This window comes from Cavia porcellus, unplaced genomic scaffold, assembly GCF_034190915.1.
Source record: "Cavia porcellus strain 051 isolate PalLab524CR breed Dunkin Hartley unplaced genomic scaffold, mCavPor4.1 scaffold_53, whole genome shotgun sequence".
NCBI lineage: Eukaryota > Metazoa > Chordata > Mammalia > Rodentia > Caviidae > Cavia > Cavia porcellus.
This window is the reverse complement of record NW_026947536.1, coordinates 1,723,936-1,744,842: the sequence shown is the minus strand read 5'-3', so window position 1 is coordinate 1,744,842 and position 20,907 is coordinate 1,723,936.

Sequence of the window (20,907 nt, the reverse complement as noted above, 5' to 3'; positions counted from 1 at the left end):
TTTGAAAGATGTAAACGTGTCTTGTTTAGGCACCAATTCATATCAAGTGGCAGGGAAAGAGCAGAGAACTTTGACTTAGTATTTCCAAATTCTGGAATTTATCCCAAGAAAAAACGATACATGTTCAATGAAAGTTTTCTAAGAGGAACTAGACTTGTGTACATGGTCAGTAACAGGATAACTAAGTACACTCTACCTATGCATATAATATAAATATTCAACACTATGCAAATATATAAATGATGTGAGCAGAACTGGGGTGTAATGGTCAGATACAACAGAATAGGGACAAGAAGGGTATTCTGCAGCAGGGTTCAACAACATGTGTGCATTATTTTTGTGGACTTAAATTGTGGAATCACACTTCCTCATGCCTCAAAGCCCCATGCCGCATTCAGACTCTTCACAAAACCTAAACACCCAAGTAGCACCAATATTAAAAGAAGCAGAAAGCCCCTTATCAATGAAACGGATTGGAGCAACAGCATGTGCAGGAAGAATAATAACTGCTATCTTACTGTAACATCTCAGTCCTCTCTCGGTTTCTGCAGGGAGGAGCTCCTAGTGGAATGAAATCATCATTTTGGGGGTAAATATCCGCGGCTCAGCATGGCCAGGCTCACTGACAGCAGAGGCCATGTGAGACCCCAAGCTGCCTCCCGCAGGTCCCACACCAGGGCTGGGCTTCCAGTAGCCTGGCTGTGCCGACCCCCAACGGAGAGGAGGGAGGAAGGGAGAGAGGGGCCCTGCGGGCAGAGGCCGGGTCACTCCCAGCACGTGCCCCCAGCGCCCCGGCCCGTGACCCCGCCATAAGGACTCCCTGCCCTGGCATCTGCACCCACTAACGTGGGGGCCACCGGGCCACGCCGCTGCTCGCTGCCAGCTCCCACCAGCCTACCTGGCCCAGACCGCAGCTCAGGCCCCCATGCAGCCTCGGCCGCTGAAGGAAGAGAGCACTTGTCTTCAGACAGCATCTCTAGCGACAAAATGGTGACTCCAAGCACAAGACCGGCATGCACTGCGAGGGCGAGGCCGGGCGCGGGCAGATCTGAGCTGGGATGCAGAGGCTCATACTCAGGCCGTCCGTGGGCGTGGCCCGCCGGGTGTGGGGCGGGGCAGCAGAACCTTTGGTCCTGGAAGGGGGTGGGGCGAAGGGTGTGAGGGAAGGGTAAGGGGCAGGGCTAGAAGTTGGGACAAAGCAGGCGCCAAGCCTGTCAGTGGAGCAAGAATGAGGCAGTGGGCGTGGCAATTGGGGTTAGGGTCCCGCTGAAGCAGGGTGTGGCTGCCAGTGGAGGTCTCTGATGAGGCTTCTGGGAGACTCTGAGCCCCAGGCCCACTATGACAGGAAGCAGAGGAGTGGACTGAGTCCCAGACTTGGAATTTATAGGTGTCTGGACTCAAATCTTGTAGCTCTGAAACCTTGGGCCCACTGCTTCTCTTCTTGGAGCCTCACTTTCCACTACTGTCATTCTCCTATTATTTTGTTTTGAAATACTTTGGATTTTTTTCCATTCAAAAAACAAACCATGATCAATGGCAATATTCCTCTCTTGGCACTGCTGTGAAGATCCAATGAAAACCCTGCAGAGCTCTTCCCATGGCTCCTAGCATATAGCAAGAACTCAGATATCATTGTTACTTACGCTGCTGACCTTCTTTTAATACAGAGAAATGAGTCCTTCTGGAATCCATTGTCTGATGTTTTCATATCTTAAACGTATGTTTACATGTTAATATAACGTACTAACAAGCTTCATGTCAGGCCAGGGCCTCTTTGAGGCGCTTTACATATGTTAATTTTTACAAGAATGTGAGTTAGGAATTATCTTCGTTTTCATTGCTGTGTGAGCCCAGACACCAAAAATAAATACCTTTTACAATTACAAAGCAGTGGACAGAATTTTAACCCAGCAGGCCTTACACCAACACCTCTGTTAACTAATCCATACTTAGCACGGCACCACTGCAGTTCCGCTTTGGATTTTTCACATGAGTGATGCAAAAAACTGTTCATGGAAGGTTGCACAGCTAGGTGGAGGCAGTTTTTGTCAGGGTTCACTATAGGATCAGATTCAATTTCTCTCTCTCTCTCTCTCTCTCTCTGTGTGTGTGTGTGTGTGTGTGTTTATGTGTGTGTGTGTGTGTGTGATATAAAGGATTTGCAAATTAGGCTTAACATGGCCATCTGCAGAGTCAGGTGGAGAAGAGCACAAAAGGGTCAGGTGCTCCGTGGAGATGGAAAAACTCCAATCACAAGTCTGAGGCCTGGAGCTCACTGCAGAGTCCCTGGAGAGTCTCTGGCAGGGAGCAGAAGAATCTGTGCTAGGATCCTGGAAATGGATACCTAAGGCGATGGCAAGGATTTGAACTCTTCTGAAGGGGCAGAAGCCAGACTTTCTCCTTTCCCTGCCTCCAGGATGCAGGACTATTGGTTGCCCACCACACACAGGGAAGGTCTTCCATCTTCAGTGAGTCAGTAATCTACACACAGACACAAAATTGTGCTGAAATGATCAGCTAGGTGTTCTTTGTTTGTTGGGTTTTGGTTTTGTCAGACAGGGTTTTGCTATGGAATTCATGCTGGCCTTGAACTCACTGTGTTGCTCAATCTAGTCTCAAAGTCAAAGATTTTATTGCTTCAGCCTCCCAAGTGCTGAGTTTACATGTATGCAACCCTACACCAAGTTCCTCCTTCATTTGAATGCACTTATTCCATCATTTTGCCATTTTCTTTGAAACAGTTGTGGAAGTCCTCTTATGAGTATCTTTAGTTGTGCTGTTGTGGCTGCCTCAATGTATTGAATCAAATTAAAATATTCATCTTTCATGGTCATTTTGATTTTCAGAGGAGTCACAGGGGTCCAGATCTGGTGAATCAGGTGGATGAGGACACACTATAATGTATTTATGAGCCTTCCTTTCCATTGGATGGCACTAAGCAGCAGCACTAACTATAATGTTTATTCCAAAATCTAAAGACACTCGCAAAAGAGGACTTCCAAACTGCTTCAGAAATTGCAAGAACAAATGGAAAAGTGTTTTTGAAGTGAGGATGTGTATTTTATTTAATTTATTTGTCTAAATAGGTGCTTTTTAAGAATGGTTAATTGCTACATATCACTATTGTAGTACATCTAAAAAATTTAAGTATTAGCTGTATATTTTGATCACCCCTTGTACTTCTTCCTTGAGGTTTTTAATTAAACATCTACAAATTCAGTGTCCCCTATACAACATGATTGTGACCAGACGTGTTTGGAATTTCTATATTTTTTATTTGTTGGAATATTTGCATATACATTATAAGTTATCTTGAGGATGGAACACAAGTTTAAATATGAAATTTATTTATGGTTCACATATACTTCATACTTATAACCTGAACTTAATTTTATACAATACTTTTCATAATTTTGTGTTTGACATGTGTATTGTGTTGTTTCTCTGGTGTGGGAACCTGAAAATGTAGATAAGCACTAAAATAATATAGATATTGTGAACATTTTCTAATGAAATGAAGAATTAGGCATGTAGGAGGGAGAAAAGAAGGAAGAGAAAAGAAACAATTGATGAAAAAAGAAGCCAACAAAACTTTCATAAAAAAGGAAGGGAAGGGAGTTGAAGCAAAGTTAGGGGTCTGGAGAATAACACATTCAAGGTTTTAATGTATGGTACAAATTTCCCACAGTTTACGTGATCATTATTTACACCTAAAATATACCAATAATCTCAATGAAAAAATATTTTGTGTTTGAAACAAAATTTCTTGTTGTAGAATTTTTCACTTTTGGCACTGTATCAGTACTCAAAAGATCCAGACTTTGAAGCATTTCAGACTTCAGGTTTCAGATTAGGAATGCTCATCCCTCCACCTCAATAGACTGTAGACTTCATGATGAGAGTATGACTGCAGGCTCTTTGTCATGGTTAATCTCAGTAACTCTCAAGCCTCATGTCATCATGAATGTGATTATATCTATGATTTCTGATTTGTTGTTTTCTAGCATTCAGATTGGTTGTATGAGTACTACACCTGCCAAGGGTGAAGACAGCGTACAGTGTTCCTGAGGAAGGAAGGCTTGTGTTTCTCTTTTGTTGTTCATGCCTGATGTTTGTAGCCACCACAAACTACTGCCCTCAGGCATGTCACTTAACCTTGGAGCCAACTGAGTATGGACTGAAGCCTCCAACCTGTAAGAAATAAACCTTTCCTTGTTTCATGTTGGGTGTCAGTTATTTTGTCTGAACAACCATAGAAAAGTAACTAAGACAACTTGTAATTGCTGTTTCTCAGTACCCAACTCAGTGCCTGACACAAGAATAGTGTGGTTTTGTTGACAGAAAGAAAGTAAGCAATAGCTCACATTTTTAGATTTGTATCACACAGAATTTCACTACTTCTAAGGCTCTGCATTGAAATGAGGTCTCATCAGTTTTCTGCTCTGCTGGCACTAAGCTTGTCATTTCTTTTTGCTTTATTATAGCAAATAATGCTCCTCTATCCAGTTTTCATTTACTCTTTGGTCTCAGAAATTAATTGTAAGCCATTACACAATCTTATGCTGGGCATGTAACTCAGGACCTCCTTTATGCTAGGCAAGTCCTCTACCTCAAGATACATTCCAGCTCTCCCTTTTTTATTCCTGGAGGTTAGGCCATGGGAATATACCGTAGTGGATGTCCAGCCCAATGACTCACCAGGGAACTGCAGTTAGAACTGCAAGCTGAATGAAGTTCCATGACAGTCTACTGTAATCAAGAACTACCCAACTGAGTATAGTCAAACCAAAAAATTGAGTAATAATTATAAAATTTTGCAATAAGGCACTGAGTTTGGGAATGCTTTGTTATACAACAATGGCTAATGAGCAAGAAAGGAGCAAGAGATGCACTATTCACAATAACCATGGCAAGCAATCAGTCTACATATCTGTCAGTTGGTCAACGGACAAAGCAAACACGGCATGCACATGGGCACATGTGCACAGTCACATTCTACTCAACCATAAAGAGGAATAAAATCTGGTCATATGCAGAAAAATGCATGGAAATGGAGGATATATGTTAAACAAAATAATTCAGATACAGAAAAATATTGCATGTTTTCTCTCATATGTGGAAACTTAAAAAAAATAGAAGAGGGACTACACAGACATGGGAGGAGCTTTAGGGGAGAGGGAGAAGGTAGGAGAGGGGTGGATGAACTTGACTGATGCACAAATATATGCAAATACAAAAATATAATGAATCTCCTTACTCTGTACAACTAGTATGTGTCAATAATTACAATTTTAAAACAGATTTAATAAAATTTAAAGCATGTGGGCAGTTACATGCTAATGCATACATTGCTAATTCCCTTGCTAATCCCTTATCTCTTTGCTAGTTTTCATGTGATAGGAGTGCCTAGATTTCTGGGAAAACATCACTGGACATATTCAAGGCTCACACTCTTGCATGTGCAACATGAATCAAGAGGCCCAAGGCTAAGAATCTTGCTATCATTTGATAGAAGTTTTTTTTCCAAGCAATGTACTTTAGCAGAATGATTCCCTGCCTTCAGATGGCAAGGAGGTGGCTATCAGACACCAGGGACTGCATGCTGACTCTCCTACTGCAGAAATGACCTTGACCAGATCCTGTTGCTTTTCCACAGTTAGTTTTCTCCCTGAAAAACTATCACTTATGTTAGCAGTTGTAGAGACTGGAGGTGAGAAATAGCATTTTGATGGAGTTCATGAGTCAGAGGTGGCCAAAGAAAAGTCTTTTGCAAGTGCTTCTTCACCCTTACATCTGTGGCCATCAAGGATGAAGAACAAGGCTTTCATCTTTCCCTAAGGAAAAGAAGAGGACAATGGCTTGTCCTGCAGTGGGAAGCAGCAGAGCCCTAAATTAGGTTACCTCACATTGGGGGTTTTGAAAGTTTCATCATTGAATACTTTTCCCCTCCTCTAGTTTTTGTTTCTCTTTTTCTACATAAATTAATCTTTTGGTAATCATGATAATATTTACACATTTCACAAAAGAAACAAACAAGGAAAAATGTAGAAATGTTTGCCATTTTTCTATGTAGAGAGGTAAATATTGTTCATACATTTTTAGCCTCTCTTTTCCTGTTAACAATTTATTGTAGACATGGTTCCAGGGTAACTGATTTAAGTTTGCATCACTGTAACAGGAATCAGTGAAATAGAACTTTGGGTTCTACCAGGCATTAAGGACAGCAGCCCAAAATGGAGTTAGCAAGTCCAAAATGGTGCATGCTGAGTTGTGACCATCCAGGGACCTTACAAAAATATCTTCTGTCTGTCCTTCAGCTGTTTGGGACCTTTCCAGAGAATGATCAGGCAGGCCATTGGCTGGAGGGTACATGGGATTTGCATGGGCACTGTGTGAAAATTTGTTGGCCTGCTTTGAGGACCCAAGGAAGATTTTCATGGGTGAGGTCCCAAGGTTAGAGAATGTAAATGTTCAAGACATCAATAACAGTGTAGGCAGCATGGAGCAAAGCAAAGAACCGCTGTTTATGGTGCATAATTCTTACACAGGTTGTTATCTCATATTTACATTCATTTGTAGTGCTCTAACCAGTGCATGGGAGTTCACCTATGCTAAGTCATGGTTATATAACTGTAGCCCACTGTGTGCCTATGCAAATAAGTAGTGTCATTCCTCAGTTGTCTTTAGACATCCCTGATCTGTGAAGCAGTCTGAGTGATTCCCCACAACACTACATAGATTGGACTCTGAAAAGTAGGTAATCTTCCATAGGGTAGCTCTTTTCAAAACCCATTAACAACTTCTAGACAAAGACTCCCTCATGGTTCCCCTACTCAGAACCCCCTCCTTACTGGTTGGCACTTTACTTCCTTGCCTTTATATCTTTCAGTGTGTAGGAGGCTAAGGTGTAAATTGTTTGTGAGGTCCCCAAATACAGCATGGAGGCAGACATCAGCACAGCAGCAGCAGCAGGCAGCAGCAGAGAGAACAATTGTGTCTTTATCATCCAGCCTATGTATATGTTGTTATGTTTACATTCTTGCATGCTGGCCTCACCCGCACGTGTGTGGTCATCTCATGCTAAGTCATTGTTACCTAAGTGTATCCTGCATTGCACCTGTGCTAGACAGCAAGTTCACATCCTCAGGTGTCAGCAGACTCCCTGGGGATTGCTGAAATCTGCTGTGGTTCCTCACCATATTCTTTACTTGCTAGATAATTATCTTTTCAGGAAATTTGCTTACAACCTAACTCTTCCATCTGTGGTTTCATTTCTCATTTCGGTGGGACACAATCTTCACATTCTGGTATAAACATCATTATGTGAACAGTGGACAAAGAGCACAAATTTAGGTAACAGTGGCCGGGCCCACTTCATTTCTCTGCTTCTCTTCAGCTGTGTGACCAGAACGAGTTCCTTAAGTCTTCTAGACCTGTTTTCTCATCGAGGAAATGGGAACAATCATGGCAGTTACTTCATGGAGCTGTTATGACAGCCAAGTGAGTTTTACCTTATGCGCAGTTGAACAACTATTTTCTGTTAGCCACACTTAGGACTACTGTGTTCTGTGTTCTTAGTTTTTTAAAACTAATCCCTAAATCTGGGTACTTTGTACAACCTGTTTGGTATAATTAACCAATTATTTCCTCATCATAAGTTTCTAGAATTAAGTTTGTTGGGCCAAGAGGGTGTGACCATTTCCAATCTGGTTACCTAGGCATTTTGAATTAATTTATATTCTCACCACAATATCCCTGTTTTCTCATCAACCTTGGCACCACTAAGTTTTTATGTTACCTGAGTTGATGGTCAATGTTTCTCAGTTTTTTAAAATTACTTGTCCAAATCAAACAGTCCCTTCGTATGGTGGCCAAACTGCCACATGAATATCATCTTTTCTCCCCCACCCATCAGATATTGAATACTTCATATATGCCAGGGCTTAGAGCTTACTTCATATATTGCACCAGGAACCAGAATGCTCTCACTTCCGAAGACAACCCAATGGGCCAGCCACTGCAAATCAGTTAACAAAATGCTGATTTATTACCTTGTAAACTGTACTACACATGACCAGTATTTACAAGCAGTTGTATAACATTTATTTTCTAAGTTTATCAATAATATGATTATTTTATATTGATGTGGGATTCAGCACCAGACCAAATGGAAACACGGTACCACAGGGACTTTAGAAGACAGCTTTATTACACTAGTGGACTGACAGGAATCTCAGTTCCAAATCATCAGCACTGACTGGAATTTTCCAATAACTTATCTGTGTTTCCAAAAGGAAAGTCAAAAGGGAGATGGCATAATACCTATGTTGGTTACACATTTTTTTGGTCGCTAAGTTGTAGGCAGAATTTACTCTTTCAGAAACAGCAACTAAATGAGGTTACTATTGTGCAACACAGAGAAAAAATCTATCATTGGTTGAGACTGGGCAGAGGTGTCCTTGAAGTGATTACTCTCGGAGGCTTGGAACTAAGAGAAACATTTCTTCCTGGCTGAGTTACTCCTATCTTGTAATTGGCACCCAGAGCATCTAGGTTCATTAAGTCTGTAGCTTTCTAACCATGTGAATGGGCTGTGTCTCCTGGTTTCATCCTTGAACAGTGTTAGAAATATGCTTAGTATTAGAAATGTAATTTTTAAAAATTTCTCTGCTTTAAAGTAGTTTCGACAATATGACATTGATTATAATGATGATAAAAGTGTCAGCATCTTTGGCTATAATACTTCAGAAGTTGCTGACCTTCCCTGACCCTCAGTTTCCTCATCTATGAGTAAGTTAGTGCCACAGACCTAGTGGAAGAATGTTGGGAACCAGCCTTGAACCATGAATTTATGGCACCTGGCAATGAACCAAAGCCACAGTGAAGTTGAGATATGCCACACACAATGATTGCTCTTCCTTGCAGCTATTCTGGGTACTGTTGAGTCACAGCAGCAGCCCAGAAAGTTCAATCAAGGCAGCACTGCTCCCAGCACAAGGCTGCTGGGTCTCCTTCCCTGCCAGAGACCCTCATCTCCCAGACCCTAAGCTGGAATCATCACCAACAACCCCAAATCATGTTCCTCTTGCTTGAGCCTTTAAATACCTCATCCTGAGCTGGAGTCTGGAGCCGACCAATCTCCTCCTCTACCTGCCCTACAACTGTCTGAGAAGCAGAGTTCCTGGCTATAAACTTACAGAGTATTTCTTCTTCATGCACTGAAAACCTCTGCTAGCAAAGACTGAAGACAGGGGCCCTGGGCCTTGCTTCCTGATGACTTCACTTTCCAATTATGCATGTGAAGAACCAACAATTCCCAGCCAGTGAAAACTGCTTACTATTACTAGTCTTCAGCAGAATGTAAATTAATGCTCAGTGATTTACTACTGAGCATGTGTATTGGTACTATTGTTCATGAACTGTATTCCCTCTGTGTTAGAACTGTGGTCTGCAGTCCATGCTACTACTAGAAGGTGGTGGAACATTTAGGAGGTCAAGCCCATAGGAGCAAGTTAGATCACTGAGACGTGCCCTTGAAGGAAAATAGGACCCTGTCATTTCCTCTTTTTCTTTCTCCCTTTGCATCCCAGTGGCCATAACATGAACAGGTTTTTTTCCATTGTATTCCTACAATGATGTGCTGTGCTACCACAGGCCCAAAGCAAGAGTCAAGTGACCAGAGAGTAAAACCATGAGCCCAAATCACCTGCTTTTTCAATTGAATGTCCCAGGCATTTTGTCACAATAACAGACATCTAACAAGCAACAATACTGTTGGTAAAGAAGTGAAGGGATGAGAATTCACATAGATGGTCATTGGGAATTTGAAGCAGTAAACTTTGGAAAGCAATTCTGTGATTTTCTATCAAATCAAATCTACACTTACAGTACAATCCAGCAAACCTCTCCTAGACACTTATGCTAAAGAAATGAAAACATTAACTATCAACAAACTTTATATGTCAATATTCATAGCAGTTTTAAATATTGTCACCAAAAATCAGACATAGTTCAAATGTCCTTGTACTATGTCCTAAGAAATGGATGAACAAATTGTAACATATTAATAAAATAAAATTTGACTCATGTATTCTTCTAAAAACCATTGTGTGAATGACAGAAATCACTGTATAAACATTCTGCAACCCCTTTATATGAGATTATAGAAAACCTAAATTTAATATATGCAGGCAGAAAGTAGAGCTGCCTACACCTGCAAACAATCAGGGAAAATTTTCAGTGATTTAAAGTTTTTTAGTCTTAAATAGCAGGATAGTGTCTATAGAGGGATCACAATTTATGACATATAAATCATCACTCTATAAAGCTTATTTTAAAAACCTTCCTTGTCTGAAAAACACACCATGTGCCCTGCATACTGGACCCTGTGGACCTGTCAGTCGTCACCTCACCTGTCCCACCTCACTCCCTCTGTATTAGTCTATGTTGCATTACTGTAATGAAATATCTGGATCTGGATACTTCAGAGGAAACAGAGTTTATTCAGTTCATAATGCTAGAGGTTCAGGATATAGGGCTGGCATCTGTTCTGCTCTTGTGAGGACATCATGGTGAGTGACCATTCCAGCCCAGCATCCTGAGAAGAAGTCCAGAGAGGCATTTCTTCATTTCCAGGGGGTTTCCAGTAACTTCCACTTCCCTCTCCTTTGCCAAAATTACTTCCATGACCACACTTTGCAGCAAAGGATGCTGGGAAATGAAGTCTTTTCCTGTGCTCATTGTTGCCCCATGAGAATAACAGCAGTGGTGGAACAACTGGAGGAAGTGTTGTATGAATTAGAAGCACTGTGTTTATGTTTTTAAAAATTGTTAAAATGCAGTTCTGGGCCCATTGTCAGATTCCTGTTTCAATAGGGTTGGAGTGAAACACGAGCACTGATGTTCATAAAAGAAGACCCATGTTGATGCTATGCTATAGTCTGGATATCGCACTTCAAGAATCATCATTTCAGAGCTCTGTTTCTAAAGAGAAAGAGAACACAGACATTGGGGGCTACTTGGCAACTTCATTAGAGACAGGAAAGTCACCAACCCATGTCTCACAAAGGCCCACAAACAGTGTAAAGACCTTGCTTCACATATAGCCTTTAGACACTGTACTTCACATTATTTATTAAATGTATCAAACATACCCCCCATGCAGAAAATATAGCTCTTTGCTGCATTTATCATATCAATTCCTTAATCACTTGGTTACAAGTGATTCATTCAATTTAAGAGCCACTGTGGTTTCTAAGCAATTACCTTGTATGTTGCTTTTATGGAGACTTCTTGCAAAATGAAAAAAGCTAAGCTACATGTTTTTTGTTGTGTTAAAATTTTATGAACACTAAATCTATCCATAAATATACATTTTGTGGACATTTAAATAAATACATATGTTTTTGATTTTTCAGGACTTTCAAAAGTTTTGGGTATAATAAAAAATTTTAGGTCTGAAATAAAAATCAAGATCTTTATTGTCTGGGGCTCAGAGGTTAGGAACACTGAATTAATATGGGCAAGACCCTGAGTTTCAGCTTCAGCACCGCAAAAATATCAAAAATGAATTAAGTCCTTTGAAACAATCATAAGCCAGGATCATCTGTAAAAAGATTTCACCAGATGAAGTGGACTCTCCCTGGAGGCCAGGGGTGAAAGCCCTCAAGGAGTCCCTCTGCCCACAAACCCTAGCAAGGTCAGTTCATGGAAGGAACAGCTGGGTCCTATTCAGTACCAGCAGGCAGCCAGGGAAAACAGAGGCTGAGAAAAACAGGCCTTTTCTTGATCTCAGGAAACTGGCAGAGCTGATGCACAAGGGCTGACTCATTTAGGGAGCCAGCACTGTGAAGAGCAATCAAGTTTTCTCTGTTGGCCAAATCTTAGCACTCACTGTCTTAGCTCTCCACTCCTATGGTGAGATACCTGAGATAAGCAATTTCAAGGAATACAGGCTTATTGTGGCCTGTGGCATCAGGGTTTCAGTTCATGGTCACTTGGCCTTTTTGCTTTGGACCTTGGGCAAGGCTGACTCATGGCAGAGCAAAACTGCTCAAGGTTTAGTGGCTAGGAATTAGAGAAACTGGCAGGGGGGTACGTCTGGGATCCTGATAGTCCCTCATTGCCTTCCAGAGAACACCCCTAATGGCCTAACTTCCTCTCACTAGGCTCCATTTCCTAAAGGTCCACCCCTCCCAGTGGTGCCACAGGGTGATAACCAAGCCTTTAACACTCAGGTGTCTGCCTAGTCAGGGAGCTGTCTCTGAAAATAACACTGTGGGAATCCCCTACAACAAACCTCACAGCATCTGCTTATTTAGTTGCTTTGCGGGGGTGCACCTGAATTGCAACAGGGTTTCCCATGTACTATTTATTTTGACTTCTGTTTTTTGTAGTTACCACTGACTAATTAGTAAAAATTCTTTTTGCTCTGCAGTAAGAAAGACAGTGTCCCACTGAGGGGAAGGAAGTGCAGGCAATGTGAGTTAGACACCACTGTTGGCCCCTGAGGGACACACACATGAGAAATGCTTTTTGTTTGTATGTGTGATGGTTTGGATTGTAATTGTCCCTCAGAGTTCCTTGTCACACATGCATCTGACTGTTAGTTAACAAGGATCTTCCTGGGTGAGAGGTGTTGCAGGAGGACATGAAAAGCTTCAGTTGTCCTCTAAGTCTAGGGAACATTATGCAGTTTAACCTGCAGCAGGTTTGTGTACTCTCCTGGAGCCATTTCCTGACTTACTTCAGAATATCTTAGCTTTCCTGATTTCATTTTATTTTCTTTCACAGCCCTGACTCTTAAGGCTTCTAGGGGGTAGTGACAAGTGTCATTTGCAATTCTGTCTGACAACTATTCCCTCCTTGTCCAAACCCTAGTCAGGATCCTTTGGTCCCCTGACAGGGTCTGACGAGTCTCCACAAAGAGGAGATGGGGACCTCCAATCATCCTGGGCCTGGTGCACAGTTTCCTTGTCTTGTCATGGAGGAGAATTGCTGTGTATCTCTGTGAGAGGCACAGGTAAATTTAGTAGGCAGAATCAAAGATACTTGCAGTCAGAACAGAGTGCAGGTGCTCAGAGAATGAGGCACATTATGGTCTAGGGCTGGAGGCTTCCATTATGGTCTAGGTTTTGAGGGATGGAAATCTGTGGTTTTGTGAATCTATAGAAAGCAGGGGCTCAACTTACAGGTGACAGGCGATGGCCCATTTTCTAGGTAAAGGCAAGAGAAGGCCCAGTTCTAGGCCTTGTTTTATCTTTAAGACATTGAATTTTTTTTGAGTAAATTTCTTGGAAGGGAAAAAAGACACTGTAACTTTGGATACATTTGTATCCTGAAAATTGTGCACTAGCAAGGCAGGCGTTTATGCCGCTGAGGTAAATCCCCAGCCCAATGAAGTTGTTTTCTGTACAGGCAATTTTAAAATTGTGATTTGGAGGGGTTTCCTTTCAACCTATACTTTTCTTTTTTTTAATTTTAAAGAAGAAAACATATAACAAAATTTCAAAACATGATAGATGTTACCATGATTGATGTAACAATGGTTAATACATTACATATTGCTATCTTTAAATTAGTGACTCAGAATTTAAGATGTCTGCATTTAGTTGTCTGAACAATATTAGCACAAACCTTTCTCTTCAGTGAACTCAAAAATATCAGTAGTATGTTTGTTAGCTATCATCTACATATACTTGTAAGCCTGATTTATTTCCTTTACGAGTATGGTCTCTAGTTGCATCCATTTACTTATACAGTTCTCAAGTTAATTCTTTTTATGGCTGAGTACTACTCTATTATATAAAAATGCAACATGTTTTTGTTTATTCTTCAATTGATGGGCATTCATGTTGTTTCCAATGTCTGGCTATCATAAATAGTGTACTATGAACATGGGCTCACATATAGTGCTGTGGTGTGATGCTTTTAATTCTTCTGGGAATACAGAAGAGGAATAGCTATTGTTGGTTTCTATGATGAGACAGTTCCCAAAAACAAGGTGTGGTGATGAAAAGTAAACAAGAGACCAAGTTATGGGATGAGGGAGGGGCAGCAGCCTCTAGGACTGAGCCCCAAGTACAGTTCTCTCTGGCTTTTTATTAAAGTCTTTTCTTTAAGAAGAACAGAAGTGGATGTCAGCACAGTAATTAAGGTCAGATAAGTGGTAACTAATTGTTTAACTTTCCCAGGCATGATCTCTGGCTCTATGAGGCCTTGGCACACATCTTATCAAAGCAGGTCATGCTGTGCCAGCAGCATTCCACTGAGACTCCAGGTTCTGCATTCATTACCTTAAACACAATGCATGTGTAAGACTTTCTCCAGAACAAACAGTCATATGGCCTAGTATAGACAAAGTCCCTGGGGTGACCAGAAGTTAATCTAGTTTAAGTTAATCTATTACCCACATCTGGTTCAAATGGTACCAGCAATCTTAGTTTTTTGAGGAATCTCCACACTGATTTCCACAGTGGATTCACCAGTCTATGCTCCCACCATCAGTGGAAAAGGTTCCTTTTTCCCCACAGCCCGTCTAGCATTTCTTATTTGTTGATTTCTTGACATAGACATTCTTTTCAGGGTGAGGTGCAATCTCAGGGTTTTTTAAATTTTTAATCTATATTTATTTCATTTTCCTCACTCTGAGTTCATTTTTGGCTTCTGTGTTCATATCTGCATTGTCCAAATTTAGCAAGTATCCTGCTAAGTCAGTTGGCTGAAGCCTCCATTCCTGATATCTGCTCTCCTTTCATATCCGATTGGCTCCTCATCCTCAACCATCCCTCAGCTCATGCCTTTCCAGCCTGGCCTGTCCTCTGCAAGCATCCCATTAGGCTGGGTGAGGAAGCAGCTGCCGTCCATCTGCTGCTTACTCTTACTGTTGTCAGCTCCCTGACCTGACCCTGCTCTGCAGCTGTACATCCCTAATTTTCCCAGGTGTGTGTGAATTCTCATTCCTCCACAGTTAAACCCCTCACAGTGGCACCTGCCTCTCTCAGGATAGTCCCCATATTGTGAGAATTTCTTGACAACACATACAGGGCCCAAAGGGGCCCAGAGGACTGTGGCAACTTAATGAATGAACCAAGGCAAGAAAAATCGTGGGAGCAGCTGCTTACTGCTTTGGTGGTTGGTTGTTCTGTCCCCATCTCAGGACAATATTTTTAAGCTAAGGAGAATTTCAGGTACAGAGTTAAGGCTGCATACATTTAGTGCATAGAAAAATAACAGGTGCTCTTTGCCACACAATGTACATCTAAATGTTAAACAAAGCGATGAAATATTTCAACATCTCTTAAAGTTGGTCCTGAAATTAAAACTTGATCTATATTAACTGGAATTTATTAAATAAATGTTTTGTTACTACATAAATGAGGTACAATTGTATTGGGTAATAAGTCTTTATATATAGTCATTAACAATGTTTCCTAAATTTATTAAATTTCTAGAGATGTTTTTTAATTCTTGTCAATACAGAATTGACAAGAATTCTGTATACATCTGTTAAAAATTGAAATTTTGCCTTAAAAATAGAATAAGTAAATACATGCAAAGGTTTGTATACAGCATTGAAATTAGAGATTGCTAACCTCATGGTATATTAAATACATTTGTTTTCCCAACAGTATAGGTTTTTTTTTTTTAAGAAGTGGGATGTGAGAAAGACATCTTATCATTTAATGACTTTGAGCTACACATATCGGTGAGATTTTGGGTGCCTAGGAGAGATGGTGACCATAGGGAGGTGACTAGGTTGATGACTTTATCCGAATCCATGTGAGTGCACATGTGGGTTTAGAGTCTGAGAGATGGTGTGTGCAGAAGGACCTTACAGAGATGTTTGCACACTGAAAGGGCTTGGCTGGTTGGATGGCTTTGTCTTCTGCACGAAGTATGAACCAGCATCCCTCTCACCCAGCCCAGTTGCGTCAGAAGCTGTCTCTAGCATAGCGTTGTAGTTCACAGAATGGCCAGGAGGTGGAGAGGGAGAAGGGAGTCAATATTGAGAAGTTTTGTAGAAAGGGCACAAGGAAAGTGAAGCTTTGGTAACAAAGAATAATAAAGAAAAATGTTGAATTCAAGGAATTTTCATAAAAGAAATGACCATCTACCTCTTGTGCTCTTTTATGCTGCTTCTCCTCTCTTCCCCCATGATAAATCCTATCCAGAGATTAATTTGCCCTGTTTTTATTAGTTATACATATGTATATGCCTTTATACCCACATGTGTGCTCTTACAGTTTGTGCTTTTTGAGGGTCTGACTTTTTCACTTATCTTTATATTTGTGAGTTTTACACACTGATCCATCCACAAGTCATTACATGGATTTGTTCTCATGGCTCTGTGGTTCTCACCTTGATTTGTCCCTTCTCCTGGCTGGTCTTTTCTACTCACCGGTTGATCAATTTCAGATAATTGCTCTTTTGGAGCAATTACGGGTTCTGGGGCTGGGGCTATATACCTAGTGGAATTGAGGTTATACATCTTTCTGCCCTATTAACTGATATTGTCTATGTATTTCCCATGCCATGGAGTATATTCATGATCTCACAGCCATCTCTTGTGCTTATTTGAGATTTGTTGTTTTTTGAGAGGCAAGCCTTAAACTCATAAGCTGGAATGATATTCCTGCCTCAGGTTTCTGAACAGCTGGGTCACCAGGCATGTAGTAGCATGTCACTTAAATTTGTCTTTAACCTTTTTCTTCAGTAGTAGTTAGGCACTTGTGTCAGGCCCCTTGCTAAGTAATACAAGTGATGTTAAAAATCCCTGATAGTGTTGGGCACATCGCTCAGTGTCAGAGCTCTTGCATAGCATGTGCCAGGCCCTCGGCTTAGTAACTGTGACAACTTGGACCCTGGTATAAAATCCAAGGAAGCAAGAAATTAAAATTTGGGAAGCAAAGGATTTATTTCCAGGCCTGATGACACAGCCTCCAGGAGCCAATTTGGAGACTGTGCACCTCACAGCTAAAAGTCAGGTCTTTTATCTTGTAAATACACAAATAGCTGCTGGTCACACAATGTAAGGAAGGGGATGGGGGTGTGATGCACTACAAAGCAGAAACGGCAATTGCAAGTCTCCCTGCATACTAGCAAGTTTAGATAAGAAGAAATCTTATTTTTCTTAGCAAAGAATAGAGAAGTCTAACAGCAATTAACAACCTTAGTTACCTTTCTTTAGCACTACAACTGTTATTTGTAGAGGGAAACAATGGTTAACATATCAATTAGGTAAGATTTTACAATTCTTTACAGAGGAGAGCATTGATTAACATATCAATCCTTTACTCAGAGGGAAAAGGAACACACAGGTATTGCTATGATACAAGTGAAGGTATTACAATCGAATGCAATTAACACAATTTGTGACGGGCTACCAGGTAGGGAAGACCCGGGTTGTCATGAGCTATTACCTCAGGCCTTTGTTTTATGGCCTTTAGGAAGTTAAAACTTAACCTAGTTAGATTTGAAGGGAGAAGGGGAGGGGAAGCAGCAGGTGGGCTTATACAGAACAGACCTTACTGCGTGATAGTTAGGGGGCCTTAGGTTATAACATTCCCCTCTGATGTTGTGACTGAGGTCAAATCTTTGACCTAAAGTCTCGGGGGACAAGTTTATATGTTTTTTGTTTAACCATCCTTACTTTTATGCTCTGTATCTTACACCTGATATATGTAGTTAGCCTATTTACTATCTAGGGACCTAAAGTAACTAACACTAGAATTATAACAAGAGGACCGGCTATGGTCGCTATTATGTTTGTCATCCATGATGGGAAGGAGAACATTTGTTCTGCCCATCTCAGAGTTTCTTGCCTTAGTCTTTCTCTCTCTTTTTTTTTTGTATGCCTTTTTGGTGTTCAGCTAAATTTTGTTTTACCACCTCAGATTTATTAGCATACAGGCAGCATTGCTCTCCTAAAGCCAAGCATAGTCCTCCTTTTTCAGCTAAAAGGAGGTCTAGCCCTCTGCTATTTTGGAAAGCTAATTTAGCTAAGGATTCAATTAAAAGCAGCATCGTTCCTGCAATGCCACACAGATCTCTACTTGTTCTGCTGTTAGGAGATCTAGTCCCCTTCTGTTTTGGAGAACTACTTTAGCCAATGAGTCTATTTGGTCTTGAATGACCTCAATGGTACTAGATAATGCCTGCACATCACTAACATCTGATTGGAAATTTGCACAGAAAGCCCTACTCCTGCTGCCCCCATATCTAAGGCTCCTGATATTTTTCGACCTACCAATAAGGAATAAATTGAATTACCCTCTTTAAGTGGCCTGTGATGTAATCTAAACTAGGATGGTGACAGGCTCATCCCCGGGTAGGATATATATATCTGGCAACAGGACAGCTGTTACACGTATCCCTGTCCAGTTAGTTAGGAGGAAAGTATAGGCCAAATTTCATCCACAAATAAATACTTGTCCTTTGGTGGGATAAAGGGAGGTAGTCGGGTTAATTATGGAACTCCAATTAGTTTGAAACCCATGTCAATGTTGGAAGTATCATTATGAAAACCTCCTTGGAGTCAGAGAGAGTCCTTGATGCCTACTGGTTGTACTCTAAAGGGGGGGCCAGCACTACAATTTAAGTAATCTTGTTTTTCTCCAGTGTAGCCAGAGAAACACTGCTGGGGATGGCAAGGGGCATGGGGGAGCCCTGTGTCATGCATAACCAGCAATTCTTCAGCCAAAGTTGGGTTGGAAGCATTTAAGTCTTTATGAGTGGCCTCTAGAATATCAGAAGTTTGCATCCTGACCAACTCCCCATGATTTAGGCACCTTATTTTTATTAGTAGCTTGACTCGTTCCTCAACCACCAGAGTTTTCTGATCTTATCTTGTGGCCCACCCCTATCAGACACATGTATAGGGGCCACCCTGCTCCAGCACCCTGATTTACCAACCATGCTGAGACATAAGGCTTGGCCATACCTTGAACTTCCTATCACTGTTGGATTGGTGGACCAATCACCTCTAACTCTTCCAGTCCTTGTGCTCATAAGCTCAGCAGTGAAGTAAGTTTTGCTATCTATGCCTATACATTCTTGTACAGAGTCATAGCAGGAGGAATGCGTTTCTGAATACTAAGAACAATTTGGAGGGCATGGCCCTTGCTGGCTGCCTTTGTTAGGTATCACGTGGTGCTTTAACATACACATCCACTTTTTAGTCAAACACCCTGTAACTAAGGGTATAGCAACAAGGAATGTTAACTTGTCCCCACAATCTGTCTGAAGACTGTATGTATACAATTCTCCCCCCAGTTGGTGTCTTCACTTTTAGTAATATAGCCCCCTCCACAATCACAGGAGCTCCTCACAGGAGATTTTAACAATTGTTCTTTGCTTACAGGGGGACCAAAGCTAGGTTACCCTCCGTGCTAGGTCGGCATCAATGTTATTAAAATCAAAGCAAGGAAGCTAAAACAGTACACGACCAGCATAATCTAACTATGCTTTAGTCAATTTTTAACTTTAAGGGGTTACCAGTCTGCTGTGTAGTCCACTGTGTATGTCCCTCGTTGTCCACTGTTTCCAGTGGCTTTACATGAGTGTAATGATTCCACGCAGTTTTTCCTGCTACCTTAATGGCAGTGTGGGTACTGAGCACCACGGTGAAAGGTCCTTCCCAGGGGGGTTCGAGGGAGTCACGGTGGTGACATCGAACCAAGACTGGAGTCCTTGGGGCCTTGATAGGCGTCTCTGAAGGCAGGTCCAGGTGTTTTTGTCTAAACAGCTGGTGGATCCAGGCCAACACAGGTTGGAGTGTCTGCAGGGACTTAAGATCTCGGTTAGTAATTTCAGCTAATTTGTCTTCTGACAATCTTGGAACCACTGGCGGGGGCCTCCCAAACATGGCTTTAAAGGGGGAAATTCTAGAAACATATGGGTTACATCTAGCTCTTAATGCAAAGGCAAGAAGACTCACCCAATTATCGCCAGTTTTCGAAGACAGCTTAGCTAAAATGTCCTTGAGACTTTGGTTCATACGTCCTACTTGCCTTGAGCTTTATGGCTGATAGGCGCAATGGAGTTTTAATTAATCTTTAATGCCTGGTCTAACTTTTGGGTGACATGGGCTATGAAAGCTAGGTCATTATCAGACCCCATTGATAGTGGGAGGCCAAATCAATGTATGATCTCATGCAATAGCCTTTTAACTAACACTAAGGCTGACTCAGACTTAGTAGGGAAAGCCTCTACCCAGCCAGTAAATGTGTTTATTAATACCAAGAGATAGCGGTACCCCTGTAAATCAGGCTTTACCATGCCATGATGTCTACCTTCCAATGTTCTCCTGGAACAATTCTTCAATGTCGGGTGGTCTCCAGCATAAAGCTCTTGGTTGAGTTGACTAACAATCACTGTGGGCATCTGGAGCTCAAAGAGGTGGTCAGTTTGCAGAGTTTTGGAATAAAAAACCAAGTTCTGAACAATTCTACAAGTTTAGTTTTCTCTAAACGAGTACTCTGGTGAGCCCAGTGTAACAGCTCCCACCCCAGTGCCTCCAGTAACAGTACTTTTTTATCAGGTGACTCCAAGTTGAGATGATAACTGTCGTTCTTTATTTGTGTAGATTGGCTTTGCCAAGGTCAGAGGGACTAGCATCAGAGCAGTTACTTTCTTGGTTGGCCCCTCTGATGTGGTTGCTATTTTTCGAGTGGCTTGATCTGCCAAACTGTTTTCTAAGGTGACAATGTCATCTCCTGTCTGGTGAGCCTTGTAATGAATAATAGCAACTCATTGAGGCAGCCAGACATCTGCCAGCAAGTCTAGAATCTGTGGAGCATTTTTAATCTTAGTCCCAGCTGAGGTTAAGAGACCTCGCTCTTGATAGATGGCTCCAAGTATATGTACAGTAGCAAAGGCATATCTACTGTCAGTAAAAAAATGTTTACC